This window comes from Schistocerca americana, chromosome 1 (genome assembly GCF_021461395.2).
Source record: "Schistocerca americana isolate TAMUIC-IGC-003095 chromosome 1, iqSchAmer2.1, whole genome shotgun sequence".
In the NCBI taxonomy this organism is placed as follows: Eukaryota; Metazoa; Arthropoda; class Insecta; order Orthoptera; family Acrididae; genus Schistocerca; species Schistocerca americana.
The window spans coordinates 287139495-287162613 of NC_060119.1; the positions used below are offsets into that span (position 1 = coordinate 287139495).

A 23119-nucleotide genomic window follows, 5' to 3' on the forward strand; every position below is an offset into this window, starting at 1 on the left:
CAACGGCTTAGAGCATAATAATTAATAAAAAATTAAAATTTTTCTTTATAATCCAAATTTACATGCTGTTAGCATTGTCATAAATATGTTACTCAAAGAATGCGATCAGCAAACGTCTTCGGCATGTGCTAAGAAACCGGTATAGGTAACATGCTGATAACGGGCATATATACAGGATGTCTCTTGTAAGAGTCGTCAGAGGTCTTTTCTCTGGTGTTTCGGCAGGTACCTGCAATTTCATTTTTGCATTGTGTAGCGGGACAGGAAATAGAAAGCCATTAGAAACAGAACTGACGACAAACGAACTTTCCCTACACCTTCCTTCTGCGACTGACTACTGAAGCCGGCCGAAGTGGCCGTGCGGTTAAAGGCGCTGCAGTCTGGAACCGCAAGACCGCTACGGTCGCAGGTTCGAATCCTGCCTCGGGCATGGATGTTTGTGATGTCCTTAGGTTAGTTAGGTTTAACTAGTTCTAAGTTCTAGGGGACTAATGACCTCAGCAGTTGAGTCCCATAGTGCTCAGAGCCATTTGAACCATTTGACTACTGAACGTTTACCGACAACGATGAGAAAAGCGCATTTGGGATTATCATATCTTCCGAACGTTCGAGGTGATGAGATGATGCAGAATTAATAATCCGGTTCGCATACACAATGAAGTTCTTCCAATGAAGTTATACGTCTGATAGAACTGACATTCTTTTAAAGGCAGAAATATTCTGATCTAATTATAGCCTCCCCTTTTCACGTATTGTTCACGAGTGCTACTCTTGAACAGCGGGGCAAATGTGTTCTCTAAAGTAAATATGGACTAAGAAATTTATCAAGGACTGCGTACAGAAGTGCTCTTCTGGGGTAGTTCAAAATGGTTCAAATGGCTCTGAGCACTATGCGACTTAACTTCTGAGGTCATCAGTCGCCTAGAACTTAAAACTACTTAAACCTAACTAACCTAAGGACATCACACACATCCATGTCCGAGGCAGGATTCGAACCTGCGACCGGAGCGGTCGCTCGGCTCCAGACTGCAGCGCCCAGAACCGCACGGCCACTCCGGCCGGCTGGGGTAGTGAGACAGACCCTACGAAAGGAAGAAAAAAAAAATTAGACAACGCGAAGAAAGTTTCCTATAAAAAATCGCTGGTCTGTAACAAAGTTCTAAAGTTGTGCATCTCGAACACTGCATACAAGTGAAGCAGGGAGCAGGCAATATTATGAGAAAAAGCGTTGGAGCTCTATGCCAAGAAAACGCAACATTAGACTATAGAAATGTCTTTACGTTGGACAGTGTTTTGGTGTCAACTGGGTCCGTTGAGATCACATGGATGGTGTCGTCATTGCCTCCTCCCACAATCCTACTCCCCATCCCCTCGATGTGTCACTCCTCCCAACCGATTAGTGCTACAGTTACGCGTCCAAGAGGTGTTGTTTCTGAAAGTGTTTTGCGTTACCGTCAAGACTTTGCTGACTTCTAATCAATAGCGGTCTTTTACATGCCATTACAGAATTTTGGAGTTTATCACTACGACGTCTGTTCACAAAAAATTCCGGAACATCTGTAATTTCGCGCCAACGGCTTGTTGGAGAAATACGGCTGGTATCCCTGCACACGCCTATGTTTAATGTGTAACTGCCGGAAGTTTCATTGTTGTATGTGTTAGTTATTGTTCAGCGCTGTATTGAAGAGAAAGTAGTGTCGCAAACTGAGATAGGCACGCCAAATGATGCCGGAAGCCTACGCTGATGAGTTCTTAAACCGAACTCGGTGTTACGAATGGTTCACACGGTTTAAAAATGGTCGGATGGAAATTAAAAGATAGACCTCTATCAGGGCGACCTTCGACCTTTACCTACGACGCACATGTAAGGAACATCAACGAAATTGTGCGTGGCAATCCAAGTCAGACTGCTTGAGAGATTAGAGAAGAATGCAACATTTCAGTTGCATCATGTCATGAAATCCTTAAAATGTTCAAATGTGAGGGAAGTCCCAAAGGATCAAACTGCTCAGGTCATCAGTCCCTGGACACTACTTGAACTAACTTATTCTAAGGATAACACACACACACACACACACACACACACACACACACACACACACACACACACACACACACACACGCCCGAGGGAGGACTCGAACCTCTGACGGGAGGGGCCGCGCAATTCGTGACATCGCCCCTCAAATCGTGCGGCCTCTACGCAGGCATGAAATCCTTACACAGCATCTTGGAGTGTATCTTATTACCGCCAAGTTCGTCCCAAAGCTCTCGAGTCAAGACCAGAGAAATCTCTTCGTAATCTGGATCGCGCAAATGAGAATGAGATGTTCCTTAACAGAATGTAAACTGGTAATGAGACGTGGCTCTCCTGTTATGTTGAGATGAAGGTTCAATCTTCACAATTGGTCGGGAAAGGTTCTCAAAGACCAAAATAAAGATAAAGCTCGTCATGTCTGGTCAAATATCAAAGATGCTGGTAGTCTTCTTTGACTTTGAAGGATTAGTTCAGCATGATTTCGTGCCACAGGGAAAAACTGTTAATCGATGGTACTATCGGGATGTGCTGCGGCGCCTGCGAGAAGAATGTGATAAGGAAACAGCCTGAAATGTGGCGAGACAATTCATGGCTCTTGGATCACGATAATGAGCCCTAAAATTCATCGCTGTTGGCTCGTCACTACTGCACAAAAAATGAAATCACTGTGCTGCTCATATTCCGTACTCTCCAAACCTGGCCCCTGCAGATTTTTTTTATTTCCAACGCGGAAAACACCATTGAAAGGACGAAAATTTGCAACGATAGACGAGATGAAAGAAAATTCGCAGACGAGGCTTCATGCGATCCAGCAAGAGGCGTGCCAAGACTGCTTCCGGAGGTGGAAACTGCTCTGGGAGCGATGTATCAATAGTGGAGGACAGTATTTCGAAGGAGACCATGCACAATAAGAAAAAGATAAGTGTTTGAAAAAAATTGTGGACAAAGTTCCGAAATTTTTTGAATAGATCTCGTATGTCACTTGGCTAGCACAAGGAAGAGTTTCACTCAGATGCCAGTGGTCATTCCGTTGCTAACAAGTCTTATTATACCTTCCAAAGCGGGAACGATGGCTCCCCTGTTGCTCTTTCGGGACGAGCTTGGTACTGGCACAAGATGGGTACCAACAACATTCGAAATGAAAGTTACACAAATGCTGGACCGTTTAACATGCCACGCTCAGAACGAAAATTTTCCTTCTGGAGACGATCACGCTATACATTTTGTTTTGGTGTCAATTTGGTCGACGAGATCACATGGGTGGTGTCACATATTGCTGAGCCTAAGATCGAGGAACTTTTCCAAACTTAGAGCCTCAAATTAAAAAGGAATGCCAATACTAAGTTTCTTGTAGTAAAGTGGTCTGCTACTCATCAAAAATCCCTGTGACCATCGCGTCACTTGTTGTGCCAGCTTTTTTACAACATTAACAAAGAAAGTGCTCCTGGCAAACGTAATTCTCAACCAACTCTCCCTCCCCGAATTGTGCAAGAACTGAAAACAGCGCTGATGCGAGTGGGCTCTTCAATAGTTCGGTAGCCAGCATGAACAACTGCCAAATGTGCATTATTGCCCAGGAGGACATGTTCCTTGCCGAGAGTCCGATATTGAGTTCTATGTTGTATCAAACACTGTCGTCGTTTAAGTCTGTTATCCCACTTTCCCATGTGGTGAAATCTGTACCATTTGTCGTTATAAATATACCACTCCACCTCTATTACTTATGTAATGTATCTCATGTCGTCCATCATTGCCTGCGACTATCCCTGGACAACATTGTGTCTGTTCCTTGGCAGTTGTCACTCAGTGTATGAACTCATGTTCAACAGACGTACGAAAAGTCGGATTGGGAGGGCTGGAAAAGAAAAGTCCGAGAACTTTAAGATCGCGCTTCTAGCGATGTCACAAAAAAATATACCTGATACGTACGTATCTTCGACCGCCGCTCGTGCCAAGTGACTGCTTTCATAATGCTATTCCCCATTGGCAGCGCCAGTGCAATGGGGGGCCGGTGGCACTATGTGGAAGAAGCGTCCATCCACGTGTGGGTAGTTGTGAGGCCGCTGTCCTTGGCGGCAGTGAGCTGGCGGCTCGCTCGCATTATCTCTGCAGGCTGCTGCTGCAGCTGCTGGTGCTGGCTTTGCCGCGTGGCCTTGCGCGCCGGCGACAAAAGAAGCGGCCAGGGAAAGCACAGCAACGGTTCTGCCGCATGCCCTTGGGCGTCGCTGCTCCGTACAGTTGCTACAGCTGTATTACCACTGGACGGCGCTCTTGCCTCTAAACATCATTCGCGGTTTCAAACTGCCGAGTTGTTCTTCCTTTGAAGCACGCCGTAGATCAATACAATTGCACTGAGGTGACGAAAGTAATAAGCTAGTGATATGCACAAATACAGTATCGCGTACACAAGGTATAAAACGGCAGAGCATAGGTGGAGCTGTGAGTCATGTGTAAAGGTGTCCGCCGTGATTATGGCCGCACGACGGCAATTAAAAGACTTTGAACGCGGAATGGAAGTTCCATCTGAAGACATGGGACGTTCCATTTCTGAAACTGTTAGGGAATTGAATATACGAATACCCATATGCGGCTTTTCGCGGATTATGCTGTAGTATACAGAGAAGTTGAAGCATTAGAAAATTGCAGCGAAATGCAGGAAGATCTGCAGCGGATAGACACTTGGTGCAGGGAGTGGCAACTGACCCTTAACATAGACAAATGTAATGTATTGCGAATACATAGAAAGAAGGATCCTTTATTGCATGATTATATGATAGCGGAACAAACACTGGTAGCAGTTACTTCCGTAAAATATCTGGGAGTATGCGTGCGGAACGATTTGAAGTGGAATGATCATATAAAATTAATTGTTGGTAAGGCGGTGCCAGGTTGAGATTCACTGGGAGAGTCCTTAGAAAATGTAGTTCATCAACAAAGGAGGTGGCTTACGAAACATTCGTTCGACCTATACTTGAGTATTGCTTATCAGTGTGGGATCCGTACCAGATCGGGTTGACGGAGGAGATAGAGAAGATCCAAAGAGCGGCGCGTTTCGTCACAGGGTTATTTGGTAAGCGTGATAGCGTTACGGAGATGTTTAGCAAACTGAAGCGGCGGACTCTGCAAGAGAGGCGCTCTGCATCGCGGTGTAGCTTGGCTCTGGCTCTGAGCACTATGCGACTTAACTTCTGAGGTCATCAGTCGCCTAGAACTTAGAACTAATTAAACCTAACTAACGTAAGGACATCACACACATTCATGCCCGAGGCAGGATTCGAACCTGCGACCGTAGCGGTCGCTCGGTTCCAGACTGTAGCGCCTAGAACCGCACGGCCACTCCGGCCGGCTGTGTAGCTTGCTGTCCAGGTTTCGAGAGGGCGCGTTTCTGGATGAGGTGTCGAATATATTGCTTCCCCCTACTTATACCTCCCGAGGAGATCACGAATGTAAAATTGGAGAGATTAGAGCGCGCACGGAGGCTTTCAGACAGTCGTTCTTCCCGCGAACCATACGCGACTGGAACAGGAAAGGGAGGTAATGACAGTGGCACGTAAAGTGCCCTCCGCCACACACTGTTGGGTGGCTTGCGGAGTATAAATGTAGATGTAGATGTCAAGAGTGAGCCGAGAATACCAAACTAACGGGCAATGCAATGGCCGAGGGTCTTCACTTAACAACAAAGATCAGCAGCGTTTGCGTAGAGTTGTCAGTGCTAGACTGCAAGCAACAGTGCATGAAATAACTGCAGAAATTAATGTGGGACGTACAACTAACGTACCCGTTAGGGCAGTGTGGTGAAATTTGGCGTTAATGGCCTATGGTAGCAGACGACCAACGCGAGTTCCTTTGGTAATAGCACAACATTGGCCGCAGCTCCTCTCCTGTGCTCGTGGCGATATCTGCGGACGCTAGGCGACTGCAAAACCGTGGCTTTAGTCAGGTGAGTCCAGATTTCAGCTGCTAACAACTGATAGTAGGCTTCGAGTATGGCGCGGACCTCACCAAACCATGGACCCGTGTTGACAACAAGGAAGTGTGCAAGCTATTGGTAGCTCCATAATGGTGTAAGCTGTGTTTACATGAAACAGACTGGGTCCTCTAGTCCAGCTGTACAAATCATTGACTAGAAATGGTTATGTTCGGACTCTTGGAGACCATTCGTAGCCGAACGACGATGGATGACAATGCACCATGTCACTGGGCCGCAATTTTTCGCGATTGGTTTGAAATCGACAATTCGAACGAAAGATCTGGCCACCCGGATCGCCCGACGTGAGTCCCATGGAATATATATGGAACAAAATCGGGTCAGTTCGGGAACAAAATCGGGTCAGTTCGTGCACAAAATCCTACACTGGTAACACTTTCGCAATTATGGGCGACTATAGAGGCAGCATGGCTCAATACTTCTGCAGGGTACTTCCAACGATTTGTTGAGTCCATGCAACGTCGAGATGCTGCACTATGCCGGGCAAAAAGAGGTCCAACATGATGTTAGGAGGTATCATACGACTTCTGTCACCTCAATTTATGGCTCTTTGCTGAGCTACCAATTTGGTTTTACTTCTACTGCTCCCAACGGTAATGATGTTCAACGCGGCCCGAGCCTTCACGGTGCAACGATAAAGATGGCAGACATTCCCACAGTGAGCACTTTCAGGTAAAGACTAATGGTTGGGAACATATAGTTTTTTTTAAAATCCTTTATCGCTTGAATCTCTGGCAATCCTCAACTGTTTTTACGTCGTTACAGTCGGTTGCAAATTTCTTCAGTTAACAGAAAACAATAAAAATCTCTTATTCGACTTCATTTTTTCGAAAAGGATATCTCCAGTTCTATCCGGTCACAATCGTTCAGTCATCGACAAACATTACTCCATGAGGAGTGGTAGTGATAAAAATAGTTTATGTCATTTAGTTGTTTAATCTTATGGCTAGGGCCCCCCGTCGGGCAGGCCGTTCGCCGGGTGACGGTCTTTCAATTTGACGCCACTTCGGCGACCTGCAGTCGATCGGGATGATGATGATGATGATGATGATGATGACAGCGCAACACCCAGTCCCTGGGAGGAGAAAATTCCCCGACTCAGCCGGGAATCGAACCCGGGGCCAGAGGATTGACAATCCGCCGCGCTGACCATTCAGCTACTGGGGGGCGGACTTTATGTCATTGAATCAGATAAACTAACATTGGGAACACTCTGAATGTGGTCTTTTCCATATTACAAATACCACAGTTTTCTCAACTCCCATGATAAGTAATAAAATTCACGAATCAATTCCGAGATTTCGGGTTATAATTTCATTTGAAAGTGAAAAACCCCTTCTTTGGTTCAGCGAATAGTTGGGGAAGTGCCTTACTATGATTGCCACAGTCAAACTGAATTTGTTGAGCTTCTGGGAAAGAAGTGGAAGTATTCTGTTGATAACTGATACATCGAGTGTTGTCGCTTTTCTTGTTTTTGCTTGTAAATTTGTGAAACCAAATTTTTCAAGAGCCTGTCCTTTTTTTCAGCGTCACTGCTTATTTCGTTTATCAGTATCAGATGGAAAATCCTCCGAGAGTAACTCCATTATTTTCTCTTCAACTATCTTGCCATAGCCTGTCATGTGAAACCTGAAGCTGACGTGACTTACAAGTACATAATTTTTTATACATAATTTTCTAAAAAATTCGTTATTTTGTATTTCTAAACAATTATTAGCATGAACAAGTTCGTATTATCGCAGGAAAGAAATTGATCTGAAGCGACATAATACATATATGGAAGTTCTGCGGTATGTTAATAATGTACCAAACTAAGAACAAACAGGGCGCCATAGTTCAGCCAGGTTTCGAACGTTAGGGAATACTATGAGCTTTTCCTTTAAAGTGTCCTGAGACGGTCTTGGCGCATAATTTTTCATCCGTCTAGGCATAGCTATTGCAGTAAGTTCGACAAAATGGCTCTGAGCACTATGGGACTTAACTTCTAAGGTCATCAGTCCCCTAGAACTTAGAACTACCCAAACCTAACTAAACTAAGGACATCACACACACCCATGCCCGAGGCAGGATTCGAACCTGCGACCGTAGCGGTCGCGCGGTTCCAGACTGTAGTGCCTAGAACCGCTCGTCCACTGCGGCCGGCTAAGTTCGACACTTCAGTAAGCATAGTGGCCTGAATAATCCATTGTCAGCACTCGTCCGCAGCTCAGGATCTAGTGGCAAGCGTTGCTGCATGTGGATCATGGGGTTCCGGTAAGATTCCCGGCCGGGCTGGGGATTCTCTCTGCCCAGGGACTGGGTGTGTTATCATCAAGTTCAAATGGTTCTGAGCACTATGCGACTTAACTGCTGAGGTCATCAGTCGCCTAGAACTTAGAACTAATTAAACCTAACCTAAGGACATCACACACATCCATGCCCGAGGCAGGATTCGAACCTGCGACCGTAGCGGTCACGCGGTTCCAGACTGAAGCGCCTTTAACCGCACGGCCACACCGGCCGGCCTGTGTCATCATCATCATCATCATCATCATCATCATCATCATCATCATCATCATCATCATCATGTGACAGTTGCTAGATTGGACCATGTAAAAAAATAGGACTGTGCAAAAATTGGGACTTAGTACGAGCGCTGACGACCGCGCAGTTGAGCGCCATACAAACTAATCATCTTCATTGTCAGCTCGAAATCATTTGACTCCAATGGTTGCACTCTTCGTTCGTAATAGAGATGTAACAGTTCCTCCACCAGCACTCTCCACACCGTGTTCTTCGAAGTATAGATTTCACGGTCCGGTAAGCGGGATATTTTAGCTGAATATTCTACCATGCGATCCATTTTGTCAAATTCTATACACCAACCAGTCGGTGTCTTGGGAACTTAGTTAGCAGAAACTGGTTCGTTCGAGACACAACCAGCTATCTTCAGCAAAGGCGAATGTACAAACAGCACGCTTTTGGTTGCAGGTCAAAACCCTCCACAAATGTGATCGTCAAACATTTTTACTCAAGTGCCAATACTGACATTATAGGGCGCATCCTCGGGCAGCGTAGGTACCGACCTTATGACTGTCTGGTAACCAACATAAATTAGTATGTTATGAGCCTCCAATATATTACCGCGATAAGCTGGCCGTCGGCTCCCACATATTGATCGCTAAGTCGATCGTTCCTTGTTTCAGACTGCCGCCATCCTCAGCGACCTTAAACTGGGGACACTAATTGCCTGGCGAAGTGTTGTTGCGTTGTCTGTGCGAGCGGATGGTTAGTAGATTAATAACAGTAATTGTAATTACGTTTAAATGCATTATACAATTTGGGACACAATCACAACTGTTTACTAAATGTTTTGAACATCATTTTTCTTCTAATCATTGCGTTGTATTACTGCAGGCTTAATTTCATATTGTTTGTTGGAAATATTTATCGCATTTGAAAAAGACGGTCTCTATACCGCGCGTTCGGGAATCCATGGCACTTCCTTGTCAAAATTTATACCACAGCAGTTTGCTGGTAAGGGTCGTGCACATACTGTCGGTACTGGAAGATGAACAATAAAACCTTCCTCATCCCACATATTCTAACCCCGCAATGGTCGCGGCACTTTCCCTTCTGCCTCTTAGGTAAGCAGCCAACTTAAAGCCTACTTGGCTCATGGCAGAAATCCCCTCACCCTAAAAATTAAGTAAATCTTAAAATATTATTGTCTCCGTAATTATTTGTTTGTTACTGAGCAGGGAAACTACACTCTTAAGACGCTCTTAACGTTAGCTGACGGTTTTGGGTTCAGTTGCTAGTTGCATATCATAAAATGCGGCTGAGAACCGCGGGCCGCACGAATACTTGATTTTGCCAACATGTACGCTCACTCCAGCACTCTTCAGTAACAGAGAACGCGTCAATGAATACACAGCGACCGCAGCGTCGCCGTTCTCAGACTAGTCATACCTGCGGAACAGCGGAAGCAAAGAAGGCAGCCGGTACAGCACTAACTTAAGAGCGACGCCTGATTTCTAGTGCATGCATCCCTCTACACTACACTCGTACTTATTCTGTTTCTCATCTCTGACGTATAACTGTGTTGAGGTACTCTTGAAGGATAGTTACACTGCGAAAGAGAAAGAGGGATATTCTTCACAGTTGTATGTGGCACTTCAATTTCCGCTAAATAGATTCTGCATAACTCACAGGTAACATGCAAGATTTTTTTTTATTGAACATAATTTTCGAGCACGTGCCTCACATAATTACTCATTCAAGTTCTCTTAACGTCTGAAATATTCATATAATATCACAGGTTCTAGAAATATTCAGTTTCGGATTTGCTATCGTTCGTATAACTTTTGTTCCAAAGTATTCAGCGAGTACTGTATAGTGGTGCTTCAAATTGATCTTAAAATTTGCCACGAAAAGAGATTGTATTTTCTGCTTAGATTTTCTGGTAATGCCGATAATGTCTTTTGCCTTATTAGTCTTAAGCGACGAACTTCATGCGTAAGACAACAGAGGAACAGAATACCAGCTCTGATAGTAACTACTGCAATGGTATGGCGATGCTCCCTTTGGGGACGAAAAAGAAACAGCCTTTTCGAGAGACGTTGATATATAGAAGCGGTTATATGTGTTCCAGGCGCAACTTCCCATTCTTCCTACCTTTACGAACATACTGTAATGATTGTAAAAGCAACGATTTTACGTTACAATAACTGTACCTTACAGCGATTCATCTACTTTGGCGGTCATATCTACTGGGATATGTAAAGAACGTTTCCCATCAATGGAGGGAGGCGCACTATAACTAATGTTTTAACTCAGTTCACAGAGTGTTTGAATTCCAGAGTCAAGTGACAAAAAGGTGAGAAACATCTATCTATCCTTCAGGCTTTCTGGGAGAAATCAATGATCAACCAAATTAATCAGTAGTATCTTCGTACACCAGAACGCGATAAACTTCTGGTTAAGTGTAACGCAGCGGGTCATAAATTAAATAGCAGGGACAGAGGATTGTTTAAATTCCGTCACAAACTATGTCAGTGCTCTCCCCCCCCCCCCCCCCCAATCATAGATAAGCACCTATTGAAGATGAATTTTTAGGATATTTTCTTGACGAAATTTTTGTTGCATAAAAAGTTTATACTTTTTGGCGCAGCCTTTTGGTCTTCAATTTCTGTCAAATTGTTGAAGGCGCTGGGAAACAATCACTAGAGCGGTGCGCGGTGTATTCCGTCCATAGGGTGGTTGGGGGCAAGACAAGAGAGCAACGACATCTAGACACGAGAGGAAGGCAAGTAACGAAGTTGACGAAACATCGCGAAAAGAATGATGACATTAATTCGGATACAAACTCAGAAAGTTTGAGTTTGATATGCGTGCTCCAAACTGTTGCATTTTACACTGGTACTTAGGCCATATTAGACTAGTAGATAAGAGCAAAAAGAATAGCATCTGTACTTACATTTTTTTCCGCCTAGATGGGAATAGTAGCTATAACGGGTAACGACTCGTCATTCTTCTGTACTCCATCTAGACACAGAAAACAAATGTATGATTAATGAACACAATATTTCTTGAAGTGAGTAATGCTAATTGTATTATGTGATGAAAACGAAGTTCCTACGTGAAAATGTGCTTATTGTTCTAAAGTTAAGTGCGACCTCTGGCATGTGATAGACGAAACGAAATGTAGATGCCAGCGAAAAACTGTAATAACTGTAAGTAATCACATATTTACATAAAAAATAAGACTGAAAGTCAACAAATATAGCATTTCAAAACAAAACTATCATTCTAAAACCATTTGATGAAGGGAAAAAAACAACGCGTCACGAACAAAATACATCGCAGCAAAGGGAGTTTTTATTTACAAAACGAACGTTTTCCAGAGCACAGTGAAGCTGCCGCTGCCGCCTTCAAGGAGCTGTTGCCCTGGATGCCGACAGATTTACACTTTCCCATCGGTATGACAAAGAACGTATTTGGGATTTATCAGACCACGCCAACGTCTAGTGGCGATGGTCACGTGCCCATTTCAGTCGTAGCTGCCGATGTGGTGGTGTTAACATTGGCACATCCATGAGTCGTTGACTGCGGAGGCCCATCGTTATGAGTGTTCGGTGCACTGTGTGTTGGACACACTTGTAATCTGCCCTGTACTGAAGTCTTGTGTTAGTTCCACTACAGTTCGCCGCCTGTTCTGTTTTACCGGTCTGCTCAGCCTGCGACGTCCGACATCTGGAATGAGGGGTGGCCACCCAGCTCCACGACCTCTGGACGTGGTTTCACCTTGGTTTCGTCACGTGTTGAATACAGTCATCACAGCACTCCTCGAACATCCGCCAAGTCGTGCAGTTTCCCGAATGCTCGTGCCGAGCCCTCGGGCTATCATATCTGCCCTCGGTCAAACTCAGATACATCGCGCGCCTTCCACAACGCACGGACAGCACGCTCACTGATACTGCATGCGTCTGATTAGCTGTCACTAGTCCCGAGACGGCAGTATGTCAGTGGTCATAATGTACTGGCTGATCAGTGTCAATCTGTGTGTCTATCGTCGACTTCACATTATTTTACAATTTGTATCTTATTTCCACAGTATTGTGTGTGTGTGTGTGTGTGTGTGTGTGTGTGTGTGTGTGTGTGTGTGTGTGTGTGTGTATTCTTATGATAAACTTATACCGAACTTTTTTCTAGTTTGCGTCTTAGCTTTATGAAATTGTTTGTGATAATGTATTTGCTCGTAAGTTATAATTTATGATATTGGAGAGAATTTTACAAGTCTTGTCCCCAAGAAGCAATATTCACGAATTTTGCGGCACTGGGATATACTGCTACACTGTATAGCAGTACAAACTTTTGTTTCCTCATGATTTGCTTAAGTTCTTAATGTTAGCACGACTTTTCTTCATACTGAATCGCTGTAACATTCCAATAAACTGTCAACACAAAAATGGAAGTTTCGATAGCTCTACTAAACAAAAAATATTGCATCACATTCTAAGATGAAACACTGGAGCTCACTCAGTTTCCTGTTTTACCATTTTATTGGCCTATAAGGCTTGATTAAAACTCATTTCCTTGAACACATCGGACACACTATTTTCGAGAAAAAGAGGTAGTAGTACGGTAGATGTCTGACACCCAATATATAAGAACGTACACACTACGTGTACGTCAAGTAAGGCAGCTCATGAAACAAAACAAATGTTGGTGTTTCGCAAGGGGCGGTGTTGTGGTCGGTTCTCTACACACTATTTACACTTGACGTGCCTATCGCAAACCACGTAGGCGGACGAAGCTTGAATGTGTGACAGATTCATCGATTGACCCAGTAGCCAGCTGGGTCTTGAAGTGGCTCCTGACTTTCAACAAGACAAAAGCAAATGTATTATCAGCGTCGGAACATCCTGGCGAACTTACAGACTGTCCACATTCACAGGAACAGAGTGCTACAGAGCAGAACTGTGCCTCACCTCATCGTTACGTAGTTGACTCGGTTGACGTGGCACCAGCACGCTCAGAGACTTCGGGGGAGGCGCTGAGTCGTTTCAAGCACCTCTGTGTAGCTACATCAGTGTTACCAGAAAAAGTCTGCGTCATTCTGCAGAAGCCACTGCTGCGACCGGTTCTGAAGTATGCCTTTATTGGGTAGGGCGGAGTAGCACCAGCCCGAGTTAAAGCAGAATCAAATCTAAAACCTAAAAACACACACAGTGTATCAGTGACAGCACCAGAAGCAATGCCTTTAACCTTTATTCTTCGCTGTGATAACAGCAGCCTTCAACTCAACTTTATACAGAGTCACGCGCGAGCGACGATGACGACTCTGGCTTGGAGTTGTACATGTGCAACAGCATTGAACGGCACACAATAGGGTATCGCTATCGTCGTCATCGTCGCTCGCGTGCGACTGCGTATAAGGCTATTGTCTATAGTTGAGTTGAAGACTGCTGTTATCATAGCGAAGAATAAAGTTAAAGGCATTGCTTCTCGTGCTGTTATTGATGGACCGTTGTGATTCTAGGTTGTAGATTTGATTTTGCTGTAACTCGGACTGGTGCTACTTCGCCTGGTAACCGTGATGGTTGGTTAACTTGTATTTGCTAGATGTGGAGGTATAAGTGAGTACGGTGGCCTTGAGAGTTTTGCTCGTAGAAATGCAATTTTTTATCGTTCTTTTCATTTTACTGAAGTTATAGGTGTTAGCAGTTCTTATTTAGTTCCTGCGCAAGCTTTGTTTATACGTACTCGTGGTCGCAGGAAGGTAGATGTTGATGAGGCTGTATATTTTTGATGTAAAGGACATAGCAGTTGACAAGACACGTCTAGTCAACACACAGAAAGTCTACAAGTCGCACAATCAGCGGGCGTTTTCGGCAGACTGCGGGATACTTTTACGAGGAAGCGTCATATCAAGACACTTGGCCACAAAATCCATCGTAATATCAACACGAGAGAGCCAGATGAACTGACTAGGTAGCCAGCACCGGATGAATGTAAGAGTCAAGAGAACTGAGTCCGGTTCTGAGCAGCGGCTCTGATTAGTTTGGACCAATCCTCTGTGTGGACTAGCGGGACTAAGTCAGCTAGTAGACATCAAGCATTGGTAGTAAATTACAGTGACTTTCAGATGCACTATTTACAACAACAACTTCCCTGACTGTCTGACAAATAAAACTGGTTCCCTGAAATCCAACTACTGCTGCCTCGGCGCCACATGCAGATGCCAAGTTTAGAGAAACGGGCTGCGAACACAGACAGCACAAAACAGGGCAACTATGCTAGTCTTCCCAGTCGGGCACGCCTTTCATCAAATCTTTGTCCATACTGATACAGAACACACACACTTTTTCAGAAACGCCTGTTTCTCTAATGCTATCCCGATTTTAATTTGTACGCTGCAGTTCCAGTCATTTTCGATGCCCCCGCCACCTGGGCGTTAAAAAAAACGTGTTCCATGTTTTGAGTAGTAGTAGTAGTAGTAGCAGTAGTAGTAGTAAGACAAAAATGTTCAGTAAACATGGGCTATAAAAGGCATACCCTAAGGGCTGTAAGCACTTGTTCATCTTCGCTATTGTGAAACATCTCTTCTGCAGCAAACTCTTTGCTTTCAATTTTTTCGGAGGAGGCAATATGGACCATAACAAGCAAAAATGTCCCGTAAACATGGTCTCTAAAATGCATACTGTAACAGGTATGAGAACTTATTCAATAGAAGAGAGATGTTTGATAGGAACGAAGATGAACGAGTGCTCATAGCTCTTAAAAGTATGCATTTTAGTTCCTATGTTTAAGAGACTTTTTGTTTTGGTCGATATTATTATCTACCTATCCTACAGCCTTACCCAGCAGACATATTTCTTCTGGACGTACACGTTAACAGAATGTGGATGGTGTCTCAAGACCCTCAGATGGTAGAATGTAGTCCCTTAACAACCAAGCACTGCAACTCCAAACATATCGTTGTTCCACATGCAACAGTATGGCGCACGTTACGTATGCTTGGCCCCTTCCCTTAGTGTTTACATTAGATTCAATGCTTTCTAAAAGGACATGAATGTAGACGATTGGAACACGGTCGTTGCCGAATTGTAAATCGCCACGTGATCTCACTAATTTAGTTTACTGATGAGGCCACTTTCATTCGCTAACGGTATGAGTAACTCTTAACGCATATACGACGTCCGACGAAAACCAACATGTCTTGGTGGAGACACTTTAAGAACATTTCTCTGCAAAGTGTGATGTCGTATGACAATCAGATTATTAGGTTTGTTGTGCTACCGCATCATCTTTTTCACATGTCGACTACGTCATCGATTTTACACTGTACACACAAACATTTTCACGTCTGTCTGGGACATGTCGTCCCCGAATAAAATTAAAAGCCGTTCTCATCGACCGGTTCTGAGAGCTTTCGGGATGTTTCTCTTGATTATAAGAGAAAAGCCTGAACTGGAATTCATATACTCGTTGGGGACTGCTCTGCCCTCTACCAACGCATCTGACATTTGGCTGAACAGTCTTTGACTACCAAAGCGTAATTATTCCGACGACCCGTTCTACCGAAGAAATGAGGAGACAAAAAATATTCTTAAAAAGTAATTTCAATTACTGCAATCTGTATATCGGATATCCACAACATGCCACATGTTAAGGAATGGCTGGCGATTTTCAGGAAGACTTGTAAAGGAAAGGAGCGGCGGATTCCGCGGTCCACGCGGTGCCTCCCGTGCGGGGACGACGAACTGGGCACAGCGCCGTGTCGCAACCGGGGTCACGTGACCCAGTGCGGTGTCTCGTGAGCAGACCTGTTGCCGGCCGCGGCCCACGCTGGCCGATCCACAAGGAAAACCTCGCCGGCTCGGCGTCACGCCTACGGCTGCTGTCCGCCCTCGGTGGGCACGTGGCTAACAAGTCAATGATACGGCACGCTCACATCGACTCCGTGAGCTAACTCGCTGCGCCTCGCACACTGCCACCTGCCGTATCTGACAGGTAGCTAATATTAGCTTTCTTTACGGCTGTTCTTATCGTATGCCTACCCTCTCCAGGAGTTAACTTGCTGTAGAGCTCCACGAAAAAATGTGCAATTAGCCTAACCAAGAAGCCCAGAAAGCCCTCGTGCATGGTTGACAACAGGTCGGCTACACGAACAGTAAATCAGAGATCTGATATGTAACGTTTCTTAACCCACATCTTCCTTTTCCGATGTCACAATTTTAGGTAATGATGCTCACCATTACCGAAATTGTGATAAGTAAGGCCATAAAGGACGCAAGAGGCACTGTAATTGGAGGAGAAAGGATCAATACTTTAAAATACGCAGATGAGCATACAGTGTTGGGGTAATCAGAAGATGAGCAACAACAGAGGTTGAGGAGAACTGCAAGAAGGGCGAGGGATACGGAATAAGAATAAATATAGAAAAGAAATGGCTCTGAGCACTATGGGACTTAACTTCTGAGATCATCAGTCCCCTAGACTTAGAACTACTTAAACCTAACTAACCTAAGGACATCACACACATCCATGCCCGAGGCAGGATTCTAACTGGCGACCGTAGCGGTCGCGTGGTTCTAGACTGTAGCGCCTAGAACCGCTTGGCCACTCCGGATGGCGAAGAACAAGTAAAATCATTTCTGTATCTCATATTTTAGTAACGTGGAACGAAAGCTTTACGTAATAGGCAAAGAGAAGGACATCTACATTACATCTACATTATGTGATCAAAAGTATCCGCATACCTGGCTGAAAATGAATGACAAGTTCGTGGCGCCCTCCATCGGTAATGCTGGAATTCAATGTGGCGTTGGCCCACCCTTAGCCTTGATGACAGCTTCCACTGTCGCAGGCATACGTTCAATCAGTTGCTGGAAGGTTTTGTGAGGAATGGCAGTCCAATCTTCACGAAGTGCTGCACTGAGAAGAGGTATCGATGTCGGTCGGTGAGGTCTGGCACACCGTCGGCGTTCCAAAACATCTGAAAAGTTTCCTGTAGGGTTCAGGTCAGGACTCTATACAGGCCTGTCCATTAGAGGGATGTTGTCACGTAACCACCCCGCCACAGGCCGATAGTGTTGAAAGATACAATCGCCATGCCTGAATTGCTCTTCAACAGTGAGAATCAAGAAGTTGCTTAAAACATCAATGTAGGCCTGTGCTGTGATAGTGCCACGCAAAACAACAAGCGGTGCAAGCCGCCTCCATGAGAAACACGACCACACCGTAACACTGCCGCCTCCGAATTTTACTGTTGGCACAGCACACGCTGGCAGATGACGTTCACCGGGCATTAGCAATAACCTATTCGCATTTTCCAAATGTAGAAAATTTGTTACATTTTCCAAGAACACCAACTGAAGATGCCGCAATTAGGGCGAAACATGTTTGGCGAAGCATATCTAGTATCTCAGTTTTGGTCTTTAATTTCAGGTTCTAACATAATGTCTCCATTCAACGAAAATTACAATGACCAGACAGAATGGTAGCCGGTAGCACACACAAGTCACCTAATTCTCTTTAAGCTGGGGATCAGGGCGATGAGCTTTGATGTCTGGTTTAATCACATTCCATATGTGTTCGATCGGGTTCAGATCTGACGAGTTGGGAGGCCAGCAGATCAACAGGAAATCACGACTGTGCTCGTCGAACTACTCGATGACACCCCAGGGCCTGTGACATGGACCATTATCTTGCTGAAAAATGCCACTGCCGGGGGGAAATATGATCGTCATGAAAGGGTGCACGTGGTCTGCAACCAGTGTACGATACTCCTTGGCCGTCGTGGTGCCTTGCACGAGTTCTATTGGGTTGATGGGTCCCACCTGAAATGTCCCCCCAGAGCGTAATGGAGTCGCCGTCCCGCAGTACAGGTGTCGAGGAGCTGTTCCCCTAGAAGACTACAGATTCGCGCCTTCCCAATGTCATGATGAGGAAGGTATCGGGATTCATCACACCATGCAAAGCTCTGCCACTACGTCGACGTCCAGTGCCGATGGTCACGTGCCAATTTCAGCCACAGTTGCCGATATCGTGATGTTAACACTGGCACTTGCATGGATCGTCGGCTGCAGAGACCCATCGTTACGAGTGTTCGGTGCACTGTGTGTTCAGACACACTTGTACTCTGGCCAGCATTGTAAGTCTCATGTTCGCCACCTGTCCTGTTTCACCCGTCTGCTCAGCCTATGATGTAAGACATCTGTAATGAATGGTGGCCGCCCAGCTCCACGATGTGTGGACGTGGTTTCACCTTGATTTTACCACGTGTTGCATACACGCATCACAGCACTCCTCGAACATTCGCCAAGTTGTGCAGTTTCGCAAATCCTCGTGCCGAGCCCTAGGACTATCATAATCCGCCCTCGGTGAAACTCAGATAGATCGCGCACCTTTCTAATTCTACACACGGACAGCACACTCACCTCACTGATGCCATGTGCGCGCGTGTTTTTATAGCATTCTTTCCTCTCCAGGTGACGCTCTTATCGCCTTCATGTGTTTACATCGATAGTAGATCGGTCGTCATAATGTTCTAGCTGATCAATATGAAAATGAAATGATCGTGTGGCATTGTTGGCCGGGAGGTCCCAGTCGGGTTCGGGCGCCTAGTGCAAGTCTTATTTCAGTCGGCGCCACATTGGGCGACTTGCGGCCGATGGTGAGGATGAAATGATGAGGACAACACAACAACCAGTCCCCGAGCGGAGAAAATCTCCAACCCGGTCGGGAATCTAACCCGGGCTCAGTGCATGGGAGGCAAGCACGGTACCACCCATCTGAGCAGGCGGACTGGTGAGGTGGGTGGACCGCTGTGGCCTGTTGTGGGGTTGTGAACCACTGAGGGCTACGGCGGGACGAAGCCTCTCCATCGTTTCTAGGTCCTCGGTTTAATACACACAGTTCGTTACTGCGACTTGAATACCAAGAAAAAGAGGACCAACTCTGATTTACAACGATTTTCATTCACATATTTTCAGACAGTCTTAGCGTTGAGACATGGTAACTTTTAAAACGTGAGAAGAATTTTCTAGTAATCACAGCGGTAGTGTACTCTGGAACAAGACTTTTTGGCACGACTTCATTCGAAATTTTGAGAGGATGCCGTTTCCTAGCACCGGTTGTAGAGTCCTCGAATGATAGGCAGCAGCAGTCTCTCCCCCCACCCCCGCCCCTTTCCTTTCCGGTCCCAACCCAGTCACCAACTGTGAACCTGCGTGGAACGTTTGGATTTAGTAAGAAGAATAAAAATTGACGTAGGAATTCAGAAGAAATCTTTCAGCCATCCTTTCAGCACGTGAGCTTCAGTCTGTCACAGTACCACCAGTATAGTGCGAACTCACGTTTGCCTTTCCCTCTACGTCTAGAGTATTTGTAGGATAGTTCTTTCTTACAGCATTATGGATAATACGCCTGAACTATTGATAATTCAGATTTACGCTGCCCTTTGTTTTATTTCTTTTTGTAGAATTCCGAATCAAGACTCCCAAATGAGCTGGTAAGATTTTGAAACAGCCAATCTCGATTTTATTACCTGTTGATGTTCATAATTATCTTCACCCCGGTCGAACGTAGGAAATTTTTGACATCGCTCTTTTCACGTTCTCCTTTCACGTCTGGAAATGTTTGTTCTGTAAAAAATTTCCAAGTTCTCCCGTTGTTGCAATCCACGTTAAACTTTAGGTAGTCCACGTTAAAATGAAGATCCCCTGCCACAGGCTGACTAACTTTGATCGAAGATTGGAGGCAAGTAAGCCCTTATCGCTTCCAACATGACCATGCCCTGGGGAAGTGCAATGTTCAAACCAACCCTCAGGTTGATGACAGTTTTATTTTTTATTTACTTTTCTGATGCAGTCAGAAAGCGGGTTTTCATCAGAATCACTAGCTTTAAGATTGGTGGAACGAGAAAACACAGAAAAGAATCATCAGTAAAATAGGGGACAACAGTATATTAGTAAACGTTTAAATCACGGAAAACACCCAAAAAACGCTATATGATGATATTTGGGGAAAAAGTTTGACAATCCGAAGAATGAGTCCAAGTAGAGTAACTGAAAGTTTAGAATGCTTTTAGAAATGAGGGTGACTGAGCTTGAGAAGGCGTGGCAAGATGGAGGATTTGGTTTATACAAACAAAACACAGTAGACAGAATCAAACATAGTCACGAAATTAAGTAAATAGGTAACAGTACAATGGAAAGAAGGTGAACAGAATAAGCACTTAAAACCGGTAAACGACCGCGACCATGATGTCTCTCAGAGTGTAATGGTGAGGGGTAAAGCTAAACTGATTGCTTAAACATAATCTTGAGGTGGACTGTAACAAAGAGAGATGAACGACAACGACGACGACGACGACGACGACGACGACGGGAAGGCAATCACGAGAAGGAAGTCAATTAACTTAGATCACTTTTGTATCCTGCCCTGCCCGTTTGCCAAGTACGAACAGCCAGTGTGGCACAACAGAAAGCAGTGTCAGGTGTAGTGCAAACTGTGGCATCAACTAATCAGGCTCGACTTATCGCATCACATAAAGACACTAATTCTACTTCCGGTCTGATAATGAAGAGATTAATCAGATTAAAAACTTTACACATATCGAACAAGGTTTTGAATGAATAGCTACTCTGAAATTCCCCTTCTTTCTATTTGACGTCACTTCGGCAATTTGAACATCCCGAACATACCCACAATTATCCTACCTAGAGGAAGGGAACCTGCAGTTTAATGTGGAATCCGGCGACTCCTCACATCGCCGACAGGTGAAGGTAAGATTAAAACGCAGACTGCAAATCCGTGATCCGATCGGAATTCCATCCCATAATTTCTCGGATCCTGGGTCGCGCTTTACCGCTAGACCACCACGCCCGAGATGACGACGACGACAGGAAATGATGAGGACGGCGTGAACACCCGTGCCACGAAAAACCTTCGACCCGGTCAGTGATGCAGATGCGCTCGCAGTTCTCTCTTTAAATTTCTTACTAAAGAGTAATAAAAAACGTAGGTAATGTGCGGTATAAAGTTGAGGAGTTGAACGTTAATTTGCTCAATGGAGCAAACGACGGGCTCAATACCGTAAAATGTAACAAAAGTATGTACTTACAACTCTTTTCATTCATGGGCACCACTGAGACGAAAAAGTGCAGTGCAGTATACAAATGTCAATAAAGCAAAAATCGCCGTGAACACTGAGGCAATCATCCCACCCAAGTACCAGGTTGAAAATACCAGTTTGGTGAAACACGCTGTTCTGCTGCGTGAAGAAGTCCGTAAATGACCACTGCACATACTCATCCGATAGGAATCGTCGACTCCTGAAGGCCGTTTATGAGAGACCGAAGGAGTGATAATCGCATGGGAAGAGATCAGTCCTATAGGGAAAATGCTGGAGTATCTCCCACTTGAGTTGGTATAACTTCTGCGTTGCGACATTCGCGATATGGGGACGTGCGCTATCATCAAGCAACATAAAACTTGGTGCACCATATCACAACGATGGTTTCGTCTTACACCCTACCCCAAACACATTCTTCTTTTATCGATGCATGTCTACCGGTGTTTGACCTGGGGCAGCCACGAAAAGAAAGAATAGCACGGGGGTCCTGCTTAGACGCAATAGCTAGTCACGTCGCCATAGTATACGTTGTCTCGTTAACCGAACGCCACGCTAACCCCTTCCTACATGTCGGTGGTTATAAACATGCATCGAAATCGGGCTACGTTGTATATACACTGTAGCAACGCCCTCAAACGGAAACTTTTTGATCGCCCCTTATAATTAAACATAGTTTTCCTTTGCTCTTACGCACGGGAAAAGTGTAAACGTTCACAAGTTGCGTTACCAACGTTGATATATTTACTTTTATCGCTGCGTACTTCTCTATAATTAGATGTTACATATTTTAACTCTATGGAAGTTAAAATGACATATTATTGCTTGTTTACATTTATTGTTTCCCTATAAACTAATCTAATTCACGACAGAAGTTGAAGACACAAAGCAAATTATCTCTAAATACCCGTTCTATTGTAAAAACATGTGGTTTATTTTGAGTTGGATTACGAAGTGAGTGCTTCTGCTTATTTTTTAAGATACGAAATTTCATTTCTCATAAACACATCAGACACCTAACAATACTATGAGCTGCATTGTAGTAACTATTACAGTACGTAGCAAAAGTGTTTCGTGTGCTGTCGAGGGTAACAGAATGGTAAATAAGAGAATAGAGGCTTAGTCTTCCGATTACTAGCGATTTGTGATGTGCGAAGAACAAATCAGTGCAGTGGTCTGAGAAGCGCAAATGATACTGACGGAGATACAAAAGACTAGAAACTCCACAAACGAATTTTCTTTGATTGGTGCGCAACGTTATGTTGCTGCCAGCATTTCATAGTACAAACTTAAGTTTCCTACGTATCGCGCATTTTTACGACAGTATTGCGGGCAGCAGATTCTTGATGAGTGGACATTAAGGATAAACTATTTTTAGATTTTTGTGAAGTGTGCGATGCTGTGTAAGTAATCACCATCAATGGATTACAGCCGACGAAACAGCGAACGTATGAGGTCGTTTCACTGGCAATT

General features: G+C 44.7%; 1 protein-coding gene across 2 annotated transcripts in view; it reads right to left on the reverse strand.

Annotated features, from left to right (window-relative positions):
* Positions 1-23119, reverse strand: part of LOC124594690 (kelch-like protein 26) — a 309492-nt gene that overhangs the window by 109635 nt on the left and 176738 nt on the right. For both annotated transcript variants that reach the window (XM_047133067.1, XM_047133059.1), the window contains exon 2: positions 11483-11550. The gene's annotated coding sequence lies outside the window, so the exon portion shown is untranslated. The remainder of the gene's footprint in view (positions 1-11482; positions 11551-23119) is intronic.